This window comes from Acomys russatus, chromosome 20, assembly GCF_903995435.1.
Source record: "Acomys russatus chromosome 20, mAcoRus1.1, whole genome shotgun sequence".
NCBI classification, from domain to species: Eukaryota; Metazoa; Chordata; class Mammalia; order Rodentia; family Muridae; genus Acomys; species Acomys russatus.
In genome coordinates this window covers 71848751-71862308 of record NC_067156.1, presented here as the reverse complement: position 1 = coordinate 71862308, position 13558 = coordinate 71848751, and positions in this window count along the sequence as shown.

The window sequence follows — 13558 nt, the reverse complement described above, 5'->3', positions numbered from 1 at the left end:
CTAAGTTGCTTTGATCTATAAGTTTCATGACAGAAATAGAAATGTAACTAGGACAGTATGTAAGAGCACACTTCCAATGTATTTTACATATGTGTTAAAAATATGTTTTTAAAGTTTTGTGCTCTTGATTTAAAACACAATTGTAGTAACAAGATACAGCTCCTAAGATAAAGAGTATCAGTTCCACTTCATGATTCTGGCAATTACATCAGTATGTAGTTTGTAGGGAAGACTGTGATTTCTCTCCATAAGCATCAGAATAAGAGAAGGGTGGAAAACTTTAATGACATAATACATAAGTTTCTTGTAAAGAATAACATCATGACAGGCAAATTCTACAGAAGATAAAGAATGTGTATGAACTAAGAAAAAGAGTAATTAATTAATAAGTACAGGGGTGGATTTTCATAAATACTGACGCGATGTGAATCATCAACAAGTGACTATATATAGATATATGTATACACAAAATGTATGTGTATATGTAGATTCACATATGTGTGTGTGTGTTGTACAAGTTTCTGTGCTTTACTCTACATACATATACACTGCATACATACAAGAATGTAGCAATACTTACTGACTCACATGTAAGAATAAACAACGTAGAAACAAAGTGTAGATCATCTACGTCCGGTAACCAGCGACTAGGAACTGAGGAAGGGATGTGTGACTGACTCGTGATACACGTAGAGGCAGAGCTATACGGGAAAGCTATCAGGTAAGAGCCAGCTGTACGTTCAACACTGGCTGAGAGATCTCAGTTGTGAGTGAGGGGGCGAAATGCCAAAGGAAATTGAAGAGCTAGAGATTGAAATTCAAATGGACAATTTGCTGTTGCGGAGCTGACTCAAGCGATGATTAAGTAGGAGGCTGAGGTGGAAGTGGATCTCAAAGGAGAAAGCCATAACTCTATCGGGCCAGACAGGTCATCATCAAACCCAGGTGGTGCTCTTTTGCCTGTTCATAAAACAGCAACTCTTGCTTGAAAAATGGTAGTGCAGGAAGCTGCTGTTTTGGATTAACTCTTGTTTTTTCTATGCCTTTATTTAGACAGGAAGTTTTGTTGGAGAAGTGTGAATGATATTCTAGTAGTTTCTGAAACGAAAAGGTTAAACTTGGCTGCTGCCATAGTTTGAGCAGGAACCCTGGGCCCAGATCCACCCAATACGTGCAGTAAACTTCGAACCCCTACCCAGATCTAGCCAATGGACAGGACATTCTCCACAGTTGAGTGGAGAGTGGGGTATGACTTTCACACGAATTCTGGTGCCCCATATTTGACCACGTCCCCTAGATGGGGAGACCTGGTGGCACTCAGAGGAAGGATAGCAGGCTACCAAGAAGAGACTTGATATCCTATCAGCATATACAGGGGGAGGAGGTCCCCCTCAGTCACAGTCATAGGGGAGGGGAGTAGGGGGAAAGTGAGGAGGGAGTGAAGAATGGGAGGACACAAGGGATGGGATAACAATTGAGATGTAATATGAATAAATTAATAAAATATATTAAAAATAAATAAATAAAAATATTTTCTAAATCTTAAAAAAAGAAAATATAAAACTTATAGATTTTAAAGTAACTGCCTGATTTTGGAAAAATAACACAAAACAAATCAAGTGCTTGAACGTAGCTATTTGAACTTCAAATGCTATACATGCTCTACACTTCTAAACATTAACCTATGTAATTTGCACATCAACTTAAATATTCAGGGAAATGCTTAGGACAACAGGTATAAAATGACTAAACAGTTTTACCTGACACCCATGAATTTTCAAGGTCTGAGACCAAAGCAACTGTTTCTGTTGGGATTTATCAGTCGTAGCTGCAAGAGAAAAGCTATAGCATTCCTTCTAGAACACTGGGTCTAAGATGATCTTCATGGAGGACACTACACTCCGTAACAAAGTCACCTGTCATGAGCATTTGTAACTGGCCAAGTAACATAGCTTCCAATATACTTACATCCAAATTCACTAATTTTTATTCAACACTTACTGGATTGTGAGGTGACAATAGAAGTCCCTGGTTTTTTTTTGTTTTTTTTTTGTTTGTTTGTTTTGTTTTTTTGTTTTTTTGTTTTTTTGTTTTTTTTTTTTTTTTTTTTTTTTTTAATCAAATCTTTCTGTTTTCAGATCAGAAGCTTCTGTCTGTTTTCAAGTAAGAAACCACACCTTCAACATGGAGAGTTTTCTCTAAGAGAGCTTGCATAGGGTTTGTTCTTTGCAGCTGTGATTATAGTTGCTTTTAAATTCTGTTTTATAAAAGCTTGCAAATATCTTCTTACAGTGAAGTATAAGCCATTAAATGAAGCATTCTAAGCTCATTCATAACAACAAAAATGGATACTACTAAGTAAAGTCATTTTGAGACATCAATCCAAAGACAAGTGAATAAAGAACGATGGGAAAAAAAAACTGTAGGAACTGTTGTTTAAAATAAAGATCCTGAATACATTAAATCTTTCTAAAGTTACTACAAGCTGATGAGTATAATATAAAATATTCCGCATATTTGAACATAATAGTTTACAACCCAAAAATATACTATATTTTCTAATTCATTGTATACATTTTTTTCTTTTGACTAGCATTTTGTTTACAGCCTATTTTCATTTTCCTGTGTAGTGTGTCAACGTAATGAAGGTATTACCTAAGATTGCTCCCAAATCGTCTTGAATTTTCATTTATCAGATATGTTGGTCCATTTCATCTACATCACTAGTCTCTCTTTTTTAAAACTCCAATAAGCTAGTCTCATAGCTGAAGTACGTCTTCTCAGTGGGACGCCTGAAAGCATAGTTCAAATCCCCAACACTCTCCCAGTTACACAATTCGGAAGCATCATCATTGTTGGCATCCTATCACAACAACGCGTTCTATCTGAACATATGGATGCAATTGTGTCATTTGCTATCATTGATGAATGTTTATTTTTAAATGACTGTGACAGAAAATGATTAGGATATAAGCAAAATGGTTCACTGAAACGTGCAGAAAAAGAAACAGAATTTTTGGTTTATTTTGACTTTTCAGTGTTGGGTTAACATGCACCGTTTGATTACAACAAAACTAATGACTGTCTTGGAGAATATTCCTCTCCATCTCTCATTTATCCACCTCCTCCGTGGAGCTTCATGCAGTTTCTTCAGGGACTGCACGATGCACAAGATACAGAGTCTACAGCAGGGAAGGACTGACTGTACATCCAGAGCACGGCTTTATCCTGTAGATTCTTCATCCACTGGGCACTGTGATCCTTCATACTTTATTTTGCTTTTTTTCTTTGGAGATCATGTCAGAGTTATGCTCAGACTTTGCTACAGAAGTTCACCGCTCTTCCATTAGGAGAATAACCAAATAGTTTCTACAGTTCGGTATGCCGTTTAACATTTCTGTTTCTGGGTTTTGCATCACTTTTATTTTCTTCCATAAAAAAAAAAACGGTGAGTTATTTGGGAAGGACAGAGAAACCCATTCTTATAAAGTTTTGACAAAGCTCTCTGGGTCATATTGACCTCTCTTCGAGGCTCATTTTCACTTACAGTACTCAGCCTCAACACACACTGGCTTCAGTTTTTATTTACCTCTGTTCTTTGTATCTGTTTCATATTACATGGGAAGGACCAGGCCTTGACCATGTATTCTGGAAGCTAGCAATATATATTCTGAGCTATATACATTCTCATTAAGTTAATTGCCCTCCATCATCCCTCAACATTTTATAAAGCAAATGATAAGCAGTTTCAGTGTGATTCTCACTGCTTTCTTTCTCCATAGACTGTAACAAATGCCAACGACAGGAAGATTCAAAGCTAAAAAGGCTCCCTGTCCTTGCTTTGCCCATGAGGCTTGTGATGCACTAGCAAAACTGTCCAGATAACCATGGCAGTTTTAGCATAATATTTGATGTTCTGCCTTTATGGTCCCACTAGTAAGGATAACCTTGTTCACGTCTTTCCTCAAATACTATAAAAATGTGCCCACATTTTCCCCTAGTGTATCCTAAGGGGTCAGTATTTATTTCCTCTTTTCTCACTTCCATCCTGTAATTCATCAATGTTTTAAGGAAATAATTTACAGAAAATGTTGCATACAATGATGGACTGATTGCTGGACTGAAATTAAGTAGGTTGTAGCATCATGAATGCTACACTAAGCATGATGATAACATCTTCACAAGGGCACCTTACTGGGCCTTTATACATCAAACAGCGTTCCGACCAGCTATAGTTTAGCTCTATCTCTTGAGGCAAAAGGAAGATCGTTAAAGACATAAACAAATTACTGGCTTAAAGTGAAAAGCACCAAGAATGGTAACTTAAGCTTCAGTGCTTAACACAGCATATTAAACACAATAAAACAGAGTCTTTTAATGACAGTTTCTGGAAAGCAAACTCTCCATTTATGATATAAGTGCTAGAAAATCACCATTGATGAGCTGCCAAAGGAACTACTGAAGTGACTCTGAGTTAGTATTTTTGTTGAAGGCCTTTGTGGTTCTTATGGTATTTCAGGATATAAATTATGACTTAGTTTACAGTGTATTTGTTCAAGTAAAAATATACACCATGATTTATAATTGAATCGGTAAATTTTATTATTCAATTTTAACATTTAGAACACAGCCTCAAGCCACATACTTTTATTAAATTATAAAATTGTGTACCTTTATCAGAATACGATATTTAAAGATGTGAACCACATCATTTTCTTCACCTTAATGGAAAATCAATAATGCTGAGAAACATTCAGTAATCAGAAGACAAAATATATGATTTCACAAATGGCAAAAATGACTTTATATTACTACTCAATATACTCACATATATTGGGGTGTTACTTGGAGTTTTTAGTGGTGTGTGTGTGTGTGTGTGTGTGTGTGTGTGTGTGTGCGTGTGTGTGTGTTGCACATGAATATGCGTGTAGCATATGTGTAGGCATGCACGTTTGGATAGGTATGTGCATCACTGTGTAACTGTGAAGAAACCACCAGAGAGCTATGTCCTGATGTATCATTCTCTGCCTGATTTCCTTGAGAGATGGTGTTTCATCAATTCAAATGTTCCACTTTTTTTTGTTTTTTTGTTTTTTGTTTTGTTTGTTTGTTGTTGGTTTGTTTTTTGTCTAGATTGGTTGGTGAGCAAGTCCCAGCCATTCTTGCTTCTCTCTTGCTAGCCAATAATATTTATCCCTAGTGTTACAGTTAAATGTTTAATATATGTCTTGACTGGTATTCTATCACTTTTTCAAAGGAAGAAGTTGGGTTATTTAGTAAATGTACTGTATACCTGTACCTTCCTCTCACATATGCCAATTTTTCTTATTAATCCAAATATGTGACACAAAAGGGAAAGTGATTTTCCTCTAATAGTTGATGAAATTGAGGGATTTACAACAGGATATTCATGGGAATATACTAAGTCTTGGTTCTAACTACAGGCCCTGATGGCAAATTGAACCTCTCCAGGTTCCAATATCTGTAGGAATCTCAGCTTTTAGACTTATAGATGTCTTCATGCCCAGGGTGCCCACTATTTCAACTTTCAAATATCTATGACAAGTGCCATGACATTTAGACTCCTGGGATCTAGTCCATCCTAGAAGCATCTGCCCCATTGGAGAACTGGAGTTTGATTTCTCTTTACTTTGCAGATAAGAGGTGCCAGCCATATCCATGACTTCAGGTATTGTTAGGCCACGTGGAGAGTCTGTGAAAGACAAGGTTTTCACAGGAGTAAGCCGAAATCCAAGTTTCTCTGTACTATCTCCCAATATTAATGGACCATTCGTAGGAGACCGAACTCCATTAGAAGAAGTAGTGACAGTTATTCCTTATATATTTAAAACACTTCATGCTCGCGTTTAAAATCCAGCCTGTTGAATACAGTGGCACTCTGTTTCTGTGCTGAGGTACTCCTTCCCAGTACTTTTAAACTTTTCATCAACATAAAATAAAATATAATACAGTCATACTAATGCCAGCCTTACCTTAGATTTAAAATATTACAGTAGCTTTTTATTTGTAAGTGAATTATTTCCATTTTATTTATCCATACTTTAGATCTTTGTTTTTAAGGGAAGAGTAAGAACGACTGTGTAGTGGGTACCATGTAAGTGTGGAGTGGTTAACGCGCACTCTATATTAACTAGGACAAAATCTAGGGGAGCAGTAAGTGTTCTAGTAAACACCCCAGCAGGTGTACCAAGTGCCATTTTCAAGGTTCATGCAGACGTTTGGCTTTGCTGGTGGCTGCAGAAACACCAATGGTTGATCACACAGATCAATAGCTTACGAGATACACACTTATGTCTCTCACATCTTCTGCTACAATGCCTCATCATTAGAGATAAAATATATAAAACAATTGCATCATGCCTGGTGTATCATTAGCACATAGTAACCTGCAGGATTTGTAGGGTACTGTTTGCTCATATCTTCAACAAATGGCAGGGGACAATAAAGCCATGAGCAGAAAAAGAAAGGGTTTGTTGCTGGAAAGACGTAACTCAGGCTGCTAATGATACATCATCTAATTAGGTGAGTCATTAACACCTCATGGTTCTAAGGCATACCTACATAAGTGTTAAATGCATCTTAAAAATACCAGGGCCCGATTGCTGTGTAGTAAGGGAAGATGAAGAAAACAGTTGAGAACTGCCACACTCTAGAAGTATTTTTAGTTGCTAAGTGGGGTATGGAAGATTACCTGAGGATTCAGGAACAGAATGTCTGAAAACAATAGACCTGCTCTAAAGGAAGGGAAAGAGGGGATATGAAAGGGGAATTGGGGAGAAACATATGTGGCATATTCTTTTTTTTTAATTTTCTTTTACTAATTTATTCATATTACATCTCAATGGTTATCCCATTCCTTGTATCCTCCCATTCCTCCCTCCCTCCCATTTTCCCCTTACTCCCCTCCCCTATGACTGTTCCTGAGGGGGACCTCCTCCCCCTGTATATGCTCATAGGGTATCAAGTCTTTTCTTGGTAACCTGCTATCCTTCCTCTGAGTGCCACCAGGTCTCCCCATCCAGGGGTCAAAAACTCTGGTGTCTCATATGTGGCACATTCTTTTATGTATAGGACCTAGCTGCCTGCCTGCCTGTCTTTCTATCTATAGGGCTCTCTGACACCGAAGTAAAAGAAGCAGGTTTGGGGAATGGGAGGGCATGGGGAGGGGAGACAAGCATGAACAATGGAATGCAAACATGAACAAAGTGAAGACACATACACACACACGTGCACATGCACAAACACAAACACAAACACACACACATGCACCCACATACACATGCACCCACACATACACAAACACACACACACACACGCACAAACATGAACACAAACACAAACACACACACATGCACACACACACACACAAACACAAACACACACACATGCACCCACATACACATGCACCCACACATACACAAACACAAACACACGCACACGCACAAACACAAACACACACACATGCACCCACACACACACACACACACACACACACACACACACACACACACAAGGAAACTCAATATTCCACAGCAAGGGAGATAATAAATGACCGCAGCAGCATCTAATGATCAGAGGTCACGTTTGCGCTCTTAGTTTTATTGCTGTCTACAAACTTCCTTGTGCTGTTTGAGACAGGCACACCCCCCTGCACCATAGACTGCATGTCTGACTCCAGTGTCATTGACTCGCTCGGAAATAAACATTTAGATATCCATGGGTTCGGTCAGTTATTAATTGCTGTTTTCAACATGGTAAATATATATTCTGGAGAATTTGGTTTTTCCAAATCTATGCTGCATAATTCTCAGATATTTATATATGTAAAACGTGGGGCTTCTGCTCTTTAGTTTGACTGGGGGATGGTATTTTAGCTTTCAAAAGAACCTCTGGCATTTAGAAATGCTTAGTTCACTCTGCTTCCCCCAACAGAGGTAGCTGTCACAAAATGGCCTAAATGCTTCTGGAAGGAGTTACGATTTCTTCTAAGTGAAGACAGTACGTTGAGGCAAAGATCCACAGCTGAAGTAGATTTCACACTATGCGTGCTCTTGTACTCAGTCTTACCTTTATTTTGGAATAACAACATGTAGGACAAACGCAACTACAGAAAGGAAGGACTTGTTTTAGCTTCACTCACTCCTTCATGTTCAGAAACCCTGGCAGCAGAGCACTGTGCAGCTAGTCACATTGCATCTCCTGATGCTTAGCTAGCTCTCTCTCTTCTTTCTTTCTTTCTTTCTTTCTTTCTTTTGTTTTTGCCTTTGGCTTTGTTTTTTGTTTGTTTGTTTGTTTTTTTCTTAAACTTTTATTGAATGTCTGATTTACATGCCATGCACCAAAATCCCTCTCCTCCCCCCAATAAAACAAACAAGCAAAAAACAATCTTGTCACAGACGCTGTAGTGTATCACGCAGTATAGCCTTTTGTCCACATATGTTTACTTTCAAATGTTCATTGCTATGAGTCATGGGTCTGTTAGAGGCCTACACTACTGTTACCAGACCCTCACTGGGACTGCTGTCAGATATCCCATTGTTGCTGTGTGTCAAGGAGATTCTTATTCTTTGAATCTGTAGATCTGGCCCCTTCATGTATTCTAACATGTCATACATGGGGTAAATGTCGAGGTGAGGTTCACTCAGAGCCCTGGATTAGAGCCACTCCTTGTTCTCAAGGTATGGCCTGCTATTTTGGCTCCCATGTCTCAGGACAGGGCTGGCTCACCTACTCTCTTATCCTCAGGGCAGGGCCCATTCTCCTGCTCCCATGTCATCATGGCAGGGCCAGCTCACCCACTCGGATGTCCTTAGGGCAGGGCCTGCCATAACATGGGAGCAGGGGAGTAGTTTTTGGTTTTTTCGAGACAGGGTTTCTCTGTGTAGCCCTGGCTGTCCTGGACTCACTTTGTAGACCAGGCTGGCGTCGAACTCGTAGTGATCTGCCTGCCTCTGCCTCCCAAGTGCTGGGATTAAAGGCGTGCGCCACCACACCTGGCCTTTCTTTCTTTCTTTCTTTCTTTCTTTCTTTCTTTCTTCCTTCCTTCCTTCCTTCCTTCCTTCCTTCCTTCCTTCCTTCCATTCTCTCTTCCTTCCATTCTCTCTTTCTTTCTTTTTTCTTTCTTTTTTTTTCTATTCCAAGACCCCATACTGAGAAGTGTCACCCACAGGGTGAGTCTTGCCATCTGATTAATCTAATTTAGAAAGTTTCTCAGACACGCTAGAAGACTTGTCTGTCTGGTGATTCTAGATAATGTCAAGGTTACATCTGTCCTCAGGACCACATGCCCAGAGCTTTAGTGCAGACTAGATCATACACTGACACTGTTGGTCATTTTTATATTATTGAATGTTGAAGGAAAAAGATTTCTCTTCTGGGGTGGATTCGCAGGATCACAAAAATAAACAACTAGCAGGATGTCCACTGATCAACTGTTCCAAAAAAAAAAAAAAAATTATCTTTGGTGTAGAATAGCTGTGCTCTGAGAGGCTCCACCCAGCAGTGCCTCAAAGCAGGTGCTGAGACTCACAGCCAAATGGTGGATGATATGTAGGGATTCTGTGGGAAAGTTGGAGGAAGAAGAAAAGGACCCTGAGGTGACAGGAGCGCCATGAGAAGACCAACAGGGCCAAAGAGGCAGGGCCCATAGGGTCTTGCAGAGACTGAAGCACAAACCAAGGACTTTGCATGGACTGAACCTAGACCCCTTACACAGATGTAGCCCATAGGCAGCTCAGACTTGTTAGCCAACAGATGAGGATATGGGGAGCTGAACTTGGATCCTCAGAAAGAGCTTCATAAGCTTTAAACCGTTGAGCAACCTCTCAAGTCCCGAATTTTAGTTCACAAATTTGGAAAGAATTGACTATTAAGCAAAGTTATAATTTGGTGTGTGTGTGTGTGTGTGTGTGTGTGTGTGTGTGTGCGCGCGCGCGCGCCCCCATGCGCTTTGGGTATTTCCACCAAAATTCACTTTAAAATTTAATCTACACTGTGATTGGCTCATGGTGAGGGTGGTAGGATGAGGCCTCTGTCCCCAAGAAGAGATGGTTCCATCTGTAAGTGAAATGGTTAGTGGGTTAATCGATTACTTCAATTCTGGACCTGCTATCAAAGTCAATTTGACTTCGGTTCTTGTATGCACCCCAAAATGATATCCTATGTGGCTTGGGGCTCTGCAGGAAATTCTCCTCATCATGAAAGCTTCACTTTATGTGACCACATGGCTTTTAGCCTCTTGAACTACATAAAGTAAATCTTTATTTAAAAAAAAAAAAATCTAGTCTGTCTACTAAGCTGTAGCAGAAGAAAGCAAAGTAAGATGATGTCATGACAGATTTCCCCTAACTTCCGGCATGCTACACAGCACCACCCCTGGTAGCATTCCTCTCTGACCCTTCTGCACGGAGACCCGACCCCACTCCCAGCTTCAAGGAACCTCAAACATATTTTCTCTACCAAAGCTTCCCAAGAAACAGAGTAAATGACATTTGATACGTGCCTGCTGCAGGATGCTCTATTATACAAAATTCCTAACACGTTATATGTTAGAGTCCTTAACTAACTGCTCAAGGAGACCCTCACTCACATTTGCAACTGGTCAGAGATTTTATTTTGCGAAAGTTAAGAATCCTGCATGCAGGGGTCAGCCACTTACAAAATGGCGACCACAAGGCGAGCCCGCAGACTCTTTTTAAAGCATAATAGGGGAATTCCAGATACAGTTAGGTCTTCTTTATTTCCATTGGTGTAAACTAGAAGTTTGGGTTGGAGTTAGTCATGAGTTAGGGCCCGCTTAAACCCTCAGTTGGGCAACCTTATCTCTCCTGGCCAGATATCTTTGCCTGTTCTGATTGGCTGCACATTTTCTGTAGTTTTTTTTTTTTTTTTTTTTTTTTTTTTTGTATGTGAAGTCTCTATTTGTGAGAAACAGAAAGTTAAGCATAGGTTGGTTCAGTGAGAAAATGAAGCCTGTCATGAAGTTGATTAGGCTTATTTAACCAGGTCCCCTCATTTGGACACCATAATAATTCTAATATACTTAGAAATGTGTTCTGAAACTACATCCTTAATGAACTGTAACTATTAGGGTCCTCAAATTCCCAGAATTTGACCATAATTAATAAGTAAATACATAAAGTTTTCTTGAAGTATATATTAAGTTGTTAAGATTTTCTCAGTGCTTGGTATTAATTTGGCATTGCACACTTGGCCATAAAATATTATTAAATACATAAATTAAGTTTAACCTCAGAGATATTTGAACTTGCAAATATAATAAATAATTGATTTATGAAGCAAACAGGAAAACTTTTGCAGCATAAGCACCTGGCCGCAAAAATCAATTAGTGAAAGAAGCTTTCAGACCTTATTGAGATTTTCTGATGCTAGCTCTCGGCACACTATGATGTCATGGTCTATTATAACACAGAATGGGAGCCAGGCAGCCTGAGCTCAGGGCAATCAGTAGGGGCCGTTCTGCCTGGCTTCAGTTTCTGCACCTGGACTATGGTTGAATAAAGGAAACAACATAAGTCATACACTCCAGGTTTTGGTGGTGGTGGTGGTGGTGGTGGTGGTGGTGGTGGTGGTGGCGTGTGTGTGTGTGTGGTGTATGTGCATCTGTGTGAGGGTATGCATATACTTCTGTGTGTGCCTGCACGCTGAGACTAGAGCAAGACTCAGGTACCCTGTTCTATCATAGTGTCCCACTGAATTATTGTGAGCCTGTTGCTAGGTGGGTAGCCATAAGCCCTGCCCCCCAGATCCTCTGTCTCTGCTCCCCTCCCCCTATCACAGGGATTCCAGGAATGATGCTACACCCAGCTTCTCTTTTAGTAGGTGCCGGGATCTAAACTCAAGCCTTCCTGTTGTGTGACAACGCTTTAACCTCTGAGGGCCATCTTTCCTGTAGTAGGTCAAAGGCCTAAGTAGCGACTGGTACAGTCAACTTTCAAGAGATATTAGACATTTTTATTAGTCATTGTTAATTATATCCAAAGTAACAGAATTTTCATATAGAAGGGCACAAAACAAATTTCTTGTAGAATCTTTAAAATGAAAGAAAACTAGATATGGTGGCTAAATTAAAACTTAGACAGCATTTTAATATAAGTAAACTAAATTCACCATGTGCCTTTTAAATACAGTATTGAGAGTTATCTAGAAATGTTGTACATTTGTGCTATTTTATAGCTCCCTGGCTTCCAGATTGGGACCACTATCAGCAACATAAATCAGTGAGTCAAGCAGCAAATTAGATTTGACAAGGAAAATTAAATTACCATTGTAGTAGATTCAGATTTATGCTTTGGTTCTAAAATAGTATTTAGTTAAATGCAAAATAACAAAACTCAGTAACCATACATACTGATTTAAAATTAACCAGCCTTGGCAGATGAAATTTGTGCAATTTGGTTGTGATGTCTCAAGGCTAAAATCTCCTGTCCTGTTGTTCCTGGGGTCAAGCTGTCCATTGCTATCCCATCTACTAGCAATGCCTCTGTTTTTTGTAATGTCCATTTTTCAAGTCAGAGACTAAATATTTCTAATTGCAGAATATATTTATTTAGAGAAAAAATGTACAATGGTGTAAATCACACAAACCTAATTTCCCTAATTAGTGTATTTGCCATTAATTTTAAATTAGCTAAAAAAAAAAAAAAAAAAAAAAAAACCTCAAAGCTATATAGTACATTTCTCAATCCAAGATTTCAATTTTTTTTTCCTTCTTCCAGTTCTTCTTCACCCATTTGGAGATATGCAAACACCTTCCAGCTGCTCTTCTTTTGCTCCTTTCCTGCCAGCTCTTATTTGTTTGAATACCAGTAATGAACTGACGAGTCCCAAACATACTTTTATTGTTTCGCTCATCATGGAACACTGCCATCATCATTACTGTGAGACTCTTATTTTGACTTGAAAAAAATCTAGAAAGCAGAAAAGTAGCGAGCACTGAGGAAGATGAGGAATATGGTGGGGAAGACGAAGCCTGGCCAGTATTAGAGGGAGCAGTACTATGCATGAGCTCTGAGCGGAAGTCACACTATGCCAAGTCATATTTAGCATAGCCTTCCCCTTACCTCATTCTTCTCAGTTAGTAAAAGGATCTGATATTGTTATTAAAACGAGGCATGTGGATGAAACCAGGTCTCAAAAACACCCGTCCCTGATGACTGCAGTAGCACCAGTCAGGCCATCAGTATCCGGCACTTGAGTCTCAACGTTGGTTTGGCTACTGAGCCTGCTTAGAGTGTTATGTAACTTGTAGACATTTGACACACAGAACAATGGCCGTGGTCATGAGGAAACCAGAAGTCTACATCTGGCAAATAGGCGGAACTTTGTGGAGAGGGTGGTCTGCTTCAGGGAAAGGCACATAATTTGCTGGAAGTCCTTGTGACTCAGGTTCCACTGACACACTCTTGATCCTGCTCACAGTACTGCGGTGTTTTATTGATCATTAGGTTGCTTCTATCATCATAGTGTGGTGAAATCCAATGGCCTTCTTCAGTGCCATTCTTCCTTAGTCTTTATT